The following is a 12,820-nucleotide window of genomic DNA, read 5'->3' as shown; positions in this document are numbered from 1 at the left end:
GTCTAGCATAGAACAGAGAAGACTGGACAACCTAGAGGCACTTGAGCACCTTGACATTTGCTCATCACCATGAAGACCTTCAGAGAGACATGACTACTGTTTCACTTCTGCCTCTCAAATCATGAGCAAATTCCTCGTGTTCAACTCTAACCTGCAATCATACAGGGGAAGGGATTCTGGGAAATGCACTCCCAGATTAGCCAAATTGACAACAGAACAATCCAACATACCTCAGATAATACTGGCTTTAAAAGTATAGTTTATTCCTTGCAAATCAAAACCAGAATGAGATACCACCTCATACCTGCTAGAATGGCTATTATCAAAAAGACAACAAATAAAAAGTGTTGGTGAGGGTGTGGAGAAAAGGGAACCCATGTGCTGTGTTAGTGGAAATGTAAATTGGTGTAGCCAATATGGAAAACTGTAAGGAGATTCCTCAAAAAATTAAAAATGGAAATACCATATGATCCAGCAATTCCACTTCTGGGTATTTATCCGAGCAAAATGAAAAGACTAATTTGAAAATATATATAAACACCTATGTTCAATGTAGCATTATTTATAATAGCCAAGATACGGAAGCAACTTAAGTGCCCACCAATAGATGAATGAATAAAGAAGATGTGGTATATTACTCAGCCTTAAAAAAGAATGAAATCTTGCCATTTGCAACCACATGGATGGACTCAGAAGGTATTATGCTAAGTGAAATAAGTCAGACAGAGAAAGACAAGTGCTGTACGTTATCACTTATATGTGGCATTTAAAAAACAAAACAAATGAACAAACATAACTAAACAGAAACAGAGTCATATATACAGAGAATAGGTGGTTGCCAGAGGGGTGTGGATTTGGGGAGGAGAGAAAGTGGTGAGGGAAAATAGAGGTACAAACTTTAGCTCAGGTACTCCAAACAAAGTGGTATTGGAATAAAGATAGTACAGATCAATGGAATAGAACAAAGAGTGCATCAATAGAACTGCACATATCTGCTCACGAAAAAGGAGTAAGTGTAATTCAATGGGGAAAGGATAGTCTTTTCTACAAATGATGTTGGAAAAAACAGACAAAAGGAAAAGAACAAAACCATATACAAAAACTAACCTGGGGCTTCCCTGGTGGCACAGTGGTTGAGAATTCGCCTGCCGATGCAGGGGACACGGGTTTGTGCCCCGGTCTGGGAAGATCCCACATGCCGCAGAGCGGCTGGGCCCGTGAGCCATGGCCGCTGAGCCTCTGCGTCCGGAGCCTGTGCTCCACAACGGGAGAGGCCACAACAGTGAGAGGCCCGCGTACCGCGAAAAAAAAAACTAACCTGAAGCATAAACCTAAACAGAAGAGCTAAAATTAAAACAGTGTTATCCAATACAATTATAATTTGAGCCACATTTGTAATTTGACATTTTCTAGTAGCCATGTTTTAAAAAATAAAAAGTAATGGATGAAAATGATTTGAATATTTTATTTGATGGAAAACATTCAAAATATTATAATTTTGACATGTAACCAATAAAAATATTATTGGGAAGAAAAAAATATATAGCTTATTTCTGTCTCATATAAAAACAGCCTATCGGTAGTCAGTCCACAGTAACAAGAATCTAGCTCTTTAGCTCTTTTTGCACTGCTATCCACAGCAGGCAACTTTATAGTGTAATATGGGTAATAAAACTCCAAAATTCATGTCCTCATTCCAGCTAGCAGGAAGGAGAAAAAAAGTAAAGTAGGGTTTGTTCATTCTTTTTAAAAACACTTCCAAGAAAAGTCACACAGCTACAAGGGATTCTGGGAAATGAAATCTTTATTTCAGGAAATCTTATATTCAGCTAAAACTTGAAGGAGTGAGAAATCAGGTATCAGGGGACAAATAGCTATCCTTGCCACAGACCACTCATCCATGTGCTCCTTTCCACATAGAGACCTTGTCTCTTTGAGATATAAGTCCAAAGTGCCATTGGTTACTGCATTAAGCTCAAAGTCTGGAAACTCTGGGTGATATCCAGTCATCTCTATCATGGCAGGTTGTAGCCACTCACAGTCCAGAAATCCATAAACTAAAAGTCATTTTCCCTCCCCCCTCACTCATACTCAATATATTGATATAATGGTAAAACAGGAATGGAATAACCTTAATTAAAATTCCAATTGGGGGCTTCCCTGGTGGCACAGTGGTTAAGAATCCGCCTGCCAATGCAGGGGACATGGGTTCGAGCCCTGTTCCGGGAAGATTCCACATGCTGCAGAGCAGCTAATCCCATGTGCCACAACTGCTGAGCCTGCGCTCTAGAGCCCGTGAGCCACAACTACTGAGCCCATGTGCTACAACTACTGAAGCCCATGTGCCTAGAGCCCGTGTTCCACAACAAGAGAAGCCACTGCAATGAGAAGCCCGGGCACTGCAACAAAGAGTAGCCCTTGCTCGCCGCAACTAGAGAAAACCCATGCGCAGCAACAAAGAACCAATGCAGCCAAAAATAAATAAATAAAATAAATTTATTAAAAAAAAGAAAAAATTCCAATTGGATAAGGAAAAATAGGAAACATTCACACAGCACTCACTCGCACCAGTCCATAGAAATGATCAAACCCTGTTGGGCAGGAATTAGGAGATTCCCTGGCCTGGGAATGGAGTTCCTTGATTAGCCTACTGGTATTCCCTGGTTCTGCTCTTGGTGATGAACTCCTTCACTTGCTGTCCTTGTTATGGACTGAACTGTGTTTTCCCCAAATTTGTGTGTTGAAGTCCTAACCCCCAATGTGATTGTATTGGAAATAGGGCCTTTAAGGAGGTAATCAAGGTTAAAAGGGTGGTGCCTTAATCCAATATGACTGGTGTCCTTCAAAAAAGAGAGAGACACCAGAGGCAAGGCCATGTGAGGGCACAGCAAGAAGGTAGCTGTCTACACACCAAGGAGAGCTGCCTCAGAAGAAGCCAAACCTGTTAACACCTTGATCCTAGGCTTCTTGCCTTCAGAACTGTGAGAAAATACATTTCTGTTGTTTAAACCCCCGTCAGTGGTATTTTGTTATGGCAGCACTAGAAGACTAATACAGTCCTCATGGCCCCTAGCTTTGCTCTCTCAGAAGTTCCTCCTTGCAGGCAATATAATTCTTTCAAATAGGAATTCCTTTTTATTTACTTTCAGTCATTCCCTGTCCTTGTAATCACAGCCAAGATCTTGTTTAGACATTGTTTTTTTAAGCCTGAATACTGGTCTTTTACTTATTGGTTGTATTATTCTGCCCATCCATTTCTCTCTAAATTTAATGGAGTTACCGCATAGTCATTTAAAACAGATGAGTCAGAAGAAAGAACCCTTAATCTGCTGTTCGCTAGCAATTCACCTGCTAAAACTGCTGGATTTTAGCCACTGCTTATAACTGGTTCAGTTTGGGGTGCAGAAGTAGTTTCAGCCCTGCTTTCATCCCTGCAAAGTCCCAAATTATCAACTTAGATTGCAGGCCTCAGACAGATAGCAATTCTTTTAGCAAAGCTGTAGACCCTTCAATCTCTGTTTCTATACTGCCCATCTCTAGCCTGTGAGGCTTTGCTCAAAGTGTCAAGAAGCAGTCAAGACATACAGAAGTATTCATCTTTCCTATCATTTCCCCTAAAGCTACAGCCTCAGTCAGTACATGGTCTCCTTTTCAAGCTAAAGCAGGGGAAAGTTTGTCACCAAAGATCAGCCTGCCATATTGAGTCTATACCACCTGCTGCTCAACTTCTAAGCCAGTACCATTTATGATATATTTTTTTTGTCCGATGCAGTACCCCACTTCTAAGTATTTAATCCTGTGTTTATTGTGAATCCATTTAGCATGAAACACAGAAACCTAAAAACAATAGATAGTTCGGTCAGATGGAAGTTTTTTCTCTTTCATGTATATTACGTTGGAAGTAAATGGGGCAGGGTCTGAAAGCAGTTCCAGTCCTCAAGGACCCATTCTTCTATCTTGTTGCTCTTCCATCCTCAAAACCTTCTCAAAATCTGGAGCTTCTAGGGCTTCCCTGGTGGCACAGTGGTTAAGAATCCGCCTGCCAATTCAGGGGACACGGGTTCAAGCCCTGGTCCAGGGGGATACCACATGCCACAGAGCAACTAACCCCATGCTCCACAACTACTGAGCCTGTGATCCTAGAGCCTGTGCTCCACAACACGAAAAGCCACCGCAATGAGAAGCCCACGCACTGCAGTAAAGAGTAGCCCCCGCTTGCCGCAACTAGAGAAAGCCTGCACACAGCAACAAAGACCCTATGCAGCCAAAAATAAATAAAATAAATTAAAAGCTTTGGAGTTTCTAGCCAGTAGAAACAAGAAAGTTGTGAAGATCATGCCTCCTCTTTTTAAAGACAATTTTCCAGAAGTATATGTGAAACTACTTTTGATGTCAAAAACTTGGCCTCTGTGCACCTGTCCTAAATCAAATCTTGGAGACAGAGTTTTGGATGAAGTAGAAAAGAATAGCTTTATTGCTTTGTCAGGCAAAGGAGGACTCATGCCCTTAAGAACTGTGTGTCCCCACCTGGGGGGATCTGGTGAGGAGTTTTATAGCAATAGTTCAAGGGCAGAGTTGCTAATAAGGATTAAGGTTTGTGCAGGTCCTGCATTCCCTTAATCTGGCCTCAGGTGGCCTCCTGATGAGCTTCTGTGACTTTTTTTTTTTTTTACATCTTTATTGGAGTCTAATTGCTTCACAATGGTGTGTTAGTTTCTGCTTTATAACAAAGTGAATCAGTTATACATATACATTTGTTCCCATATCCCTTCCCTCTTTCGTCTCCCTCCCCCCCACCCTCCCTATCCCATCTCAGCTTCTGCAGTTTTTGAGGTTATTAAACTGTGACCTTCTCTCTGGAATAAAGAATGGTTCATCAAGTAGTTAACATCTTCCACTTGTTGGGTTTTTTGTTGTTATTGTTATTTATTTATTTATTTGGTTGCACCAGGTCTTAGTTGCGGCAGGTGGGCTCCTTAGTTGCGGCTTGAGGGCTCCTTAGTTGTGGCATGTGAACTCTTTTAGTTGCGGCATGCACGTAGGATCTAGTTCCCTGACAGGGAATCGAACCCGGGCCCCCTGCATTGGGAGAACAGAGTCTTAATCACTGCATCAACAGGGAAGTCCCTGTTGGGGGTTTTAGTTCTGCAAAAGAGCTCAAAGATATTGTTATGCATATCCCTTGAGGCAGAACCAGGACCCTGTCCCAAGACTGCACTATTGTTTCTTGACTGCTCCTTCCTTGTCTCTGCATCCCCTCCCTTCCCTGATTAGCAACTGTTTGAATCTGCACTTTGGAACACAGGGAAGGTCATAGAGGCTGAAGCCGATTTCCTACAAAAAAAGAAATGGGGGACACAGGAAGGCTTCCATGCCCAGGAGCCCCACAGGGTCCTGCTCAATTTCACTTTTGCTTATAACTATTGGTTAAAACTTAGTTCTGTGCAACACTATGAAAGCATTCCTTTCAGCTAGGTGTGGGAGTATGGCAGAATTGCAAAGCTATTAAGAGGAAGAGGCAAAAAGGTATGCTCTCTTCCTTTGAGTACACTGTCCAGAGAAAAAAGTACTCACCAATTCTAGTTGTGCCCTATGGGTAGGCATTTAGTTACTTGGCACACCTACCTGCAAGGGAAGCTACAAGAAAATAAAGGCTTTATTCAAGGGAACCAAATACCCAGCTAAAAATTGAGAAGAACATATGTGGTGACCAGTTGCAGTCTTGGCTATGGCATGTGAATCACACAGCACAGCATCTATCATATAGTTAAAAACTCAGTAAATGTTAACTATTATTTCTGTCAAAATGTGGTCCAAGGAAGACCCTACATGGGTACCTTGTTTTACTCCTACTTGGATATATTTTTTTAACAGACTTTTTTTTTTTTTATTAATAAATTTATTTATTTATTTTTGGCTGTGTTGGGTCTTCGTTTCTGTGCTAGGGCTTTCTCTAGTTGCGGTGAGTGGGGGCCACTCTTCATCGCAGTGCGCGGACCTCTCACTGTCGCGGCCTTCTCTTGTTGCGGAGCACAGGCTCCAGACGCGCAGGCTCGGTAGCTGTGGCGCACGGGCTCAGTTGCTCCACGGCATGTGGGATCTTCCCAGACCAGGGCTCGAACCCGTGTCCCCTGCATTGGCAGGCAGATTCTCAACCACTGCGCCACCAGGGAAGCCCTAACAGATTTTTTTTTAAGAGAAGTTTTAGGTTTACAGAAAAATTGAGCAGGAAGTACGAGAGCTCCCATGTACCTCCTGCCACACACAGGCAGAGTCTCCCCATCGTCCATGAATAACCTTTAATGTTCACTCTATAGAAGTGAAACCCAACCTTCCACTTTTTTTAAAATTAAATTTTATTTTTTTATACAGCAGGTTCTTATAGTTACCTATTTTACCCACATCAGTGTATACATGTCAATCCCAATCTCCTGATTCATCCCACCACCACCCCGCCTCCACTTTCCCCCCTTGGTGTCCATACGTTTGTTCTCTACATCTGTGTCTCTATTTCTGCCTTGCAAACTACTTCATCTGTACCATTTTTCTAGATTCCACATACATGTGTTAATGTATGATATTTGTTTTTCTCTTTCTGACTTAACTTCACTCTGTATGACAGTCTCTAGATCCATCCACGTCTCTACAAATGACCCAATTTTGTTCCTTTTTAGGGCTGAGTAATATTCCATTGTATGTATGTACCACATCTTCTTTATCCATTTGTCTGTCGATGGGTGTTTAGGTTGCTACCATGACCTGGCTATTGTAAATAGTGCTGCAGTGAACATTGGGGTGCATGTGTCTTTTTGAATTATGGTTTTCTCCGGGTATATGCCTAGTAGTGGGATTGCTGGGTCATATGGTAATTCTATTTTTAGTTTTTTAAGGAACCTCCATACTGTTCTGCATAGTGGCTGTATCAATTTACATTCCCACCAACAGTGCAAGAGGGTTCCCTTTTCTCCACACCCTCTCCAGCATTTGATGTTTGTAGATTTTCTTTTTTTTTAAACTAGTTTCATTCACTTTATTTTTCTCATAGAAAACTATGTGGTGGCTACAGCTGGAGCCTGGGTCCTCTGCATGGAAACTCTGGTGTGGGTCTTTACAGGATGGTCAGTGAATTCCTGATATGGAGACTTGGTGAACACCATCTCTTTCCAGAGATCAGGAGTGAGATAACTGTAGGTCTTGGAAATGTCATTAGAAGTGGCCTTGGCGAAGTTGCCCAGTGTGGCAGTGCAGTCCCTGGCAGAGGTGTAGCAGTCGTCAATTCCAGCCATCTTCAGTAGCTTCTTGGGCACAGGGGCTGAGACGATGCCAGTGACCCTAGGGGCAGGGATGAGGTGCACCAGCCCAGAGTCACAGCAGCCAGTCACCTTGCAAGGGACAGTATGGGGCTTGCCGATCTTGTTCCCCCAGTAGCCTCGTCACACCAGGACGATGGAGAGCTCAGCCAGAATGACAGCCTCACAGATGGCAGTGGCTACCTCCTTAGAGCACGTCACACCCAAACCAACATGTCCGTTGTAATCCAAGATGACAACAAATGCCTTGAACCTGGTCCACTTGCCAGCATGGGTCTGCTTTTGCACAGGCATGATCTTCAAAACCTCCTCCATGAGGGATGACCCCAAGAAAATGTCAGTGATCTCAGATTCCTTGATGGGCAGAGAAAAGAGATAGATCTCCTCCAGGGACTTGATCTTCATGTCCTTGACCAGGCGGCCCAGCTTGGTGACAGGGAGCCACTCCTTGTCCTCGCCCTTGCCTCCATGAGCTCCGCGGCCTCGGCCCTGGCCCTGACCACGACCCCGGCCCCAGCCCTGGATGCCGCTGCTGAAGCCTCCGCGGCCTCCCATTCCAGGGCCCCTGGGGCCTCTGGGCCCTCCGGGCCCTCCTACAGCACGGGTGTCATCCGCCACTTGGTGTTTTAACAGAAAAAAAAAGGAAAGCTTTACGGAAAAAATTAAAAAGCTAGATTTTCTGATGATGCCCACTCTAACCGGTTTGAGGTGATACCTCATTGTAGTTTTTTTTTTAACATCTTTATTGGAGTATAATTGCTTTACAGTGGTGTGTTAGTTTCTGCTTTATAACAAAGTGAATCAGCTATACATATACATATATCCCCATATCCCCTCCCTCTTGCATCTTCCTCCCACCCTCCCTATCCCACCCTTCTAAGTGGTCACAAAGCACTGGAGCTGATCTCCCTGTGCTATGCGGCTGCTTCCCACTAGCTATCTATTTTACATTTGGTAGTGTATATATGTCCATGCCACTCTCTCACTTCGTCCCAGCTTACCCTTCCCCTCCCCGTGTTCTCAAGTCCATTCTCTACGTCTGCGTCTTTATTCCTGTCCTGCCCCTAAGCTCTTCAGAACCATTTTTTTTTTTAGATTCCATATATATGTGCTAGCATACGGTATTTGCTTTTCTCTTTCTGACTTACTTCACTCTGTATGACAGACTCTAGGTCCATCCACCTCACAACAAATAACTCAGTTTCGTTTCTTTTTATGGCTGAGGAATATTCCATTGCATATATGTGCCACATCTTCTTTATCCATTCATCTGTTGATGGACACTTAGGTTGCTTCCATGTCCTGGCTATCGTAAATAGAGCTGCAATGAACATTGTGGTACATGACTCTTTTTGACTCATTGTAGTTTTGATTTGCATTTCTCTAATAATTAGTGATGTTGAACATCTTTTCATGTGCCTCTTGGCCATCTGTATGTCTTCTTTGGAAAAATGTATACTTAAGTCTTCTGCCCATTTTTTGATTGGGTTTTTGTTTTTTTAATATTGAGCTGCATGAGCTGTTTATATATTTTGGAGATTAATCCTTTGTCCGTTGATTTGTTTGCAAATATTTTCTCCCATTCTGAGGGGTGTCTTTTGGTCTTGTTTATAGTTCCCTTTAAAAATACAAGGAAAAAAAAAATATATAGTTCCCTTTGCTGTGCAAAAGCTTTGAAGTTTCATTAGGTCCCATTTGTTTATTTTTGTTTTTATTTCCATTACTCTAGGATATGGGTCAAAAAAGATCTTGCTGTGATTTATGTCATAGAGTGTTCTTCCTATGTTTTCCTCTAAGAGTTTTATAGTGTCTGGTCTTACATTTAGGTCTCGAATCCATTTTGAGTTTATTTTTGTGTATGGTGTTAGGGAGTGTTCTAAGTTCATTCTTTTACATGTAGCTGTCCAGTTTTCCCAGCACCACTTATTGAAGAGACTGTCTTTTCTCCATTGTATATCCTTGCCTCCTTTGTCATAGATTAGTTGACCATAGGTGCGTGGGTTTCTCTCTGGGCTTTCTATCCTGTTCCATTGATTTATATTTCTGTTTTTGTGCCCCAACTTTCCACTTCTTAATATTCTTCTATTATCATCACCAGCACAAAAAAATTCAGCTGATATCTTCAGTTTGAAGCTACTTCACTACAACTCGAAAAAATCTTGGATTACAAACCACACACACAGTTTAAGGAATAAAACCAATCTTCTCTATACTTTAAGTTTATATTATTAGCATATTTCATGAATGTTGAAGAATGAAAGCAAAGCACAGATCAATAGTACAGTTATTGTACCTCTGAAAATATGTGCAGTGTGAATAAGTATATTCCATATTATAATTTTCTATGTGGAGAGCAAATAAAAATTAATATTGCTTTAATAACACAAAGAACAACATGTTAAACTTGACCAAATCTTTGTTAATGGTAAAATGGAAGTTTTAGTGATTCTCAACTGGGTACAGTCACCGGATGGAGACAAGTAACATTTCAGGGGCCATGGGAGGGTTACCCTGCTCACTACTCCACTCCTGAAATACTCTTCTCCCTCTCCCTTGACACCTGAAATTCCTTTGAAAAGAGATAAAAGAAAAAATAAATATCATTAGAGACCAAAGATTGAGAGCTCATTGAAAGAGTGTTACTAAATGGGATAGTCTTTTTTTTTTTTTTTTTGCGGTATGCGGGCCTCTCACTGTTGTGGTCTCTCCCGTTGCGGAGCACAGGCTCCGGACGTGCAGGCCCAGCGGCCATGGCTCACAGGCCCAGTCGCTCCGCGGCATGTGGGATCCTCCTGGACCGGGGCACGAACCCACGTCCCCTGCATCGGCAGGCGGACTCTCAACAACTGTGCCACCAGGGAAGCCCCAATGGGATAGTCTTTGAAGTCAAAAGATCATAAACTATATCTGCCCATACAAGGAAAGGAAATACTCTGAGAGATATCATTGGCTACTGATTCCTAGCTCTATCAGCTGTATAAGCACCGAGCTGGTTGGAAATGATCCATTGTGCCTTTGGTACCCATCTTGAGATTACAGCATCCAACTGCCTCTGCTGAGTCCCTCTCTCCTGAAGCCCCACTGTGGGATTAGAGTGTGTAGCCTTCATTTGGCATGAATCAGGATTATTTTCCTCAGTCAAGTCTGTATCAGGGTCATGGGCTAGGTGTCCAGGTCTCTTAGATGAAGGTTTACCAAAAGTAAAAGATAAATGCAATTAAATCTGGGAGAGGCAGAACAATGTAAATAAGCTTCAGTTAAGGTATAAGTAATTGATGATAGATCCTGACATATTTTGCTTGAAAGAGAAGAAAGGAAAATAAGAATGTAATAAAATGTCAATACTTTAGATAGTGAGTCAATAGCAATTGCAGTTGTGTGGTAGTGAGTAAGTCAGCATACCTCAGTAGAAACAAGAGGCAGAAAGGAGGATCACTCACGAAGTAGAGTATGTATTCAGATAGAGCTATCTCTCCTGCAGGCTGCCATGTTGCCAGAATTCCACCACTCGTCTTTCCTTCACCTCTCTAAATTCCTAGCCAACACCAACTGCAGGACTCTTCATTTGATTCAGTTATTAGAAAACAATTTTAAGTATGTTAGGAACTTGAGTATGTGAATTTATTTTTTCAACTATAAATTTTATGAAATCTAAATACAGATCAAGTCTTTCTCATGAAAGGTTAATGTTCATACTGAGACTCTAAAACACTGGATTTTGAAGACAACACCAAAAAAAAAAAAAAAGAGTAAAATATCTTGTTGTTAAAAATATTTACTGGTTGAAATAGTATTTTGTATATAATGGATTAACTAAGACATTAAAATGAAAAAAATCCACTTTTAAATTACTAATAACTTAAAAAGGAATAACACAAATAGAAATTAGCTAACTGAGAAGGACATGGAACATAAAAGATGTTGGATAGTAAAGAAACTTGAAAGAGATGAAAGCATTAGAAAGGGAAAGATGGCCAGACATAAGCTTCACCCACTTCATGACCCAATCTACAGCATTCCTATTAGTTAAGTTACAGTCTTGAATTACTAAGTTTTCCTTTGCTACAAAATCACACAAAATACAGTTTTCCTGTTATTCAAGTATCAGGTAGTACCAGAGTAATTTCTTTAGTCACAAAAAATAAGGTCTTTTCTGTACTCCAAACTGAGTCCCCTTTGTCCCAAAGGAAAGTGCTCTTCTGATTATGTACTCAGAGCCCAACTTCACCTCAGTTTGTGAGGAATTTCTCATATAACTTAAATGAAATTCTCATATTACTGGGCAAAATTTTCCAAAGTTAGCATTCTTTTTTTTTTTTTTTTTCTGGCCACGCCCGGCGGCACATTGCCTCTTAGTTCCCGACGAGGGATTGAACCCGCGCCCCCTACATTGGAAGCGCGGGGTCTTAACAACTGGACCGCCAGGGAAGTCAGAAAATTAGTATTCTTTAGTGCTTCTTAATCTTAATTTTTTTTTTAATCCTTTCAAAATTTGGTACTCCAAATTTCAACTGCAGCTGAGATTTTTTTTTCTTCCATTTTTTCCAAAAGGAGGTAACTAACTCACTTCTGCAAATGGATTCTGCCTGGGCAAGAAAAGCTCTAGGGGTTCTAAAAAATGTAAATTGCCACTTGTATCAAAGAGATATCTACTCTAGCACCAGGATTTTATCTTCATGTCTCATTTACATCTAAATGTGGAGTTAGAGGGTGGGGCAGGAGGAAAACTCCACCCTTCCCCCCACTGGAGAAATAAAAGTAGAGGAAAAAAATCCTAAAATTGTTTTCCTCTTGTCATTTACTAAATCGGAAACTAGGCTACTGTAAGAACATTGTAGCTTCCTTTTTTTCTGTCATGGTTTTTCATGTTAATTTAGTTCCTGGTAGTGATTAACAACAAAACTCCCGAAGAGGAAAATCCCCGGTGTAGGTTTGTCTTTACAGCTTGACAGAAAACTGAAAGATGGCAGCACCTCAAGGCGAGAAAGAAGGCTACAGCCTAAGAGCAAGAAGAAAGAACACGGGCTGGCTTTGAGACGGGGCCCTGTGGCTGAGCAGTGGGTTCACAACTAGGTGTCCTAGCATTCTGAATTTATTATCTGAGCTCGTTAGTCTTACATTGATTTCCCAGAGCATGCCTAAGCATTCATGCAGCTGTTGGAGATGGGAAATCCGTGATCAGTGACTGGTCTCACCCTGGACCAACTCATCTCTATGGAGGACATGCTTTCCTGACCCCAGCGGTCACTCCTGGGAAGAGCTCCCTCTTTATTCAAGGTCTCTTATTAGCTGTATTTAGCTGGGTGCTTGGCAGCCACCACTATCAGATCGCTATTATCCTTTATCCTTTCAAGTTAACAGTAGTTTCCTGGGCTTGAGGGAAGGGATAGGGAAAAAAAAAAGATAGAATCAGCCCATTTTCCCTAGTACCTTGTACAATAAATTCTTTTTTTTTTTTTTACAGGCTTCTTTCTTTTCCATATGTAAAATACAGCATAAATTATATTTAT

At 41.6% G+C, this 12,820-nt stretch overlaps 1 pseudogene across 1 annotated transcript in view; it reads right to left on the bottom strand.

Moving 5' to 3' along the window:
• Window positions 1-7,049: 7,049 nt before the first annotated feature.
• LOC307060482 (small ribosomal subunit protein uS5-like) overlaps window positions 7,050-12,820 on the bottom strand; it is a 43,443-nt pseudogene continuing 37,672 nt past the window's right edge. The window contains exon 2 of the transcript in view: window positions 7,050-7,927. The product of the transcript in view is annotated as a small ribosomal subunit protein uS5-like (transcript). The remainder of the gene's footprint in view (window positions 7,928-12,820) is intronic.

The sequence above is a fragment of the Hyperoodon ampullatus genome (genome assembly GCF_949752795.1).
Source record: "Hyperoodon ampullatus genome assembly, chromosome: 11".
In the NCBI taxonomy this organism is placed as follows: domain Eukaryota; kingdom Metazoa; phylum Chordata; class Mammalia; order Artiodactyla; family Ziphiidae; genus Hyperoodon; species Hyperoodon ampullatus.
The sequence above is the reverse complement of the archived record's forward strand: the minus strand, read 5'-3'. Positions and strand labels throughout refer to the sequence as shown.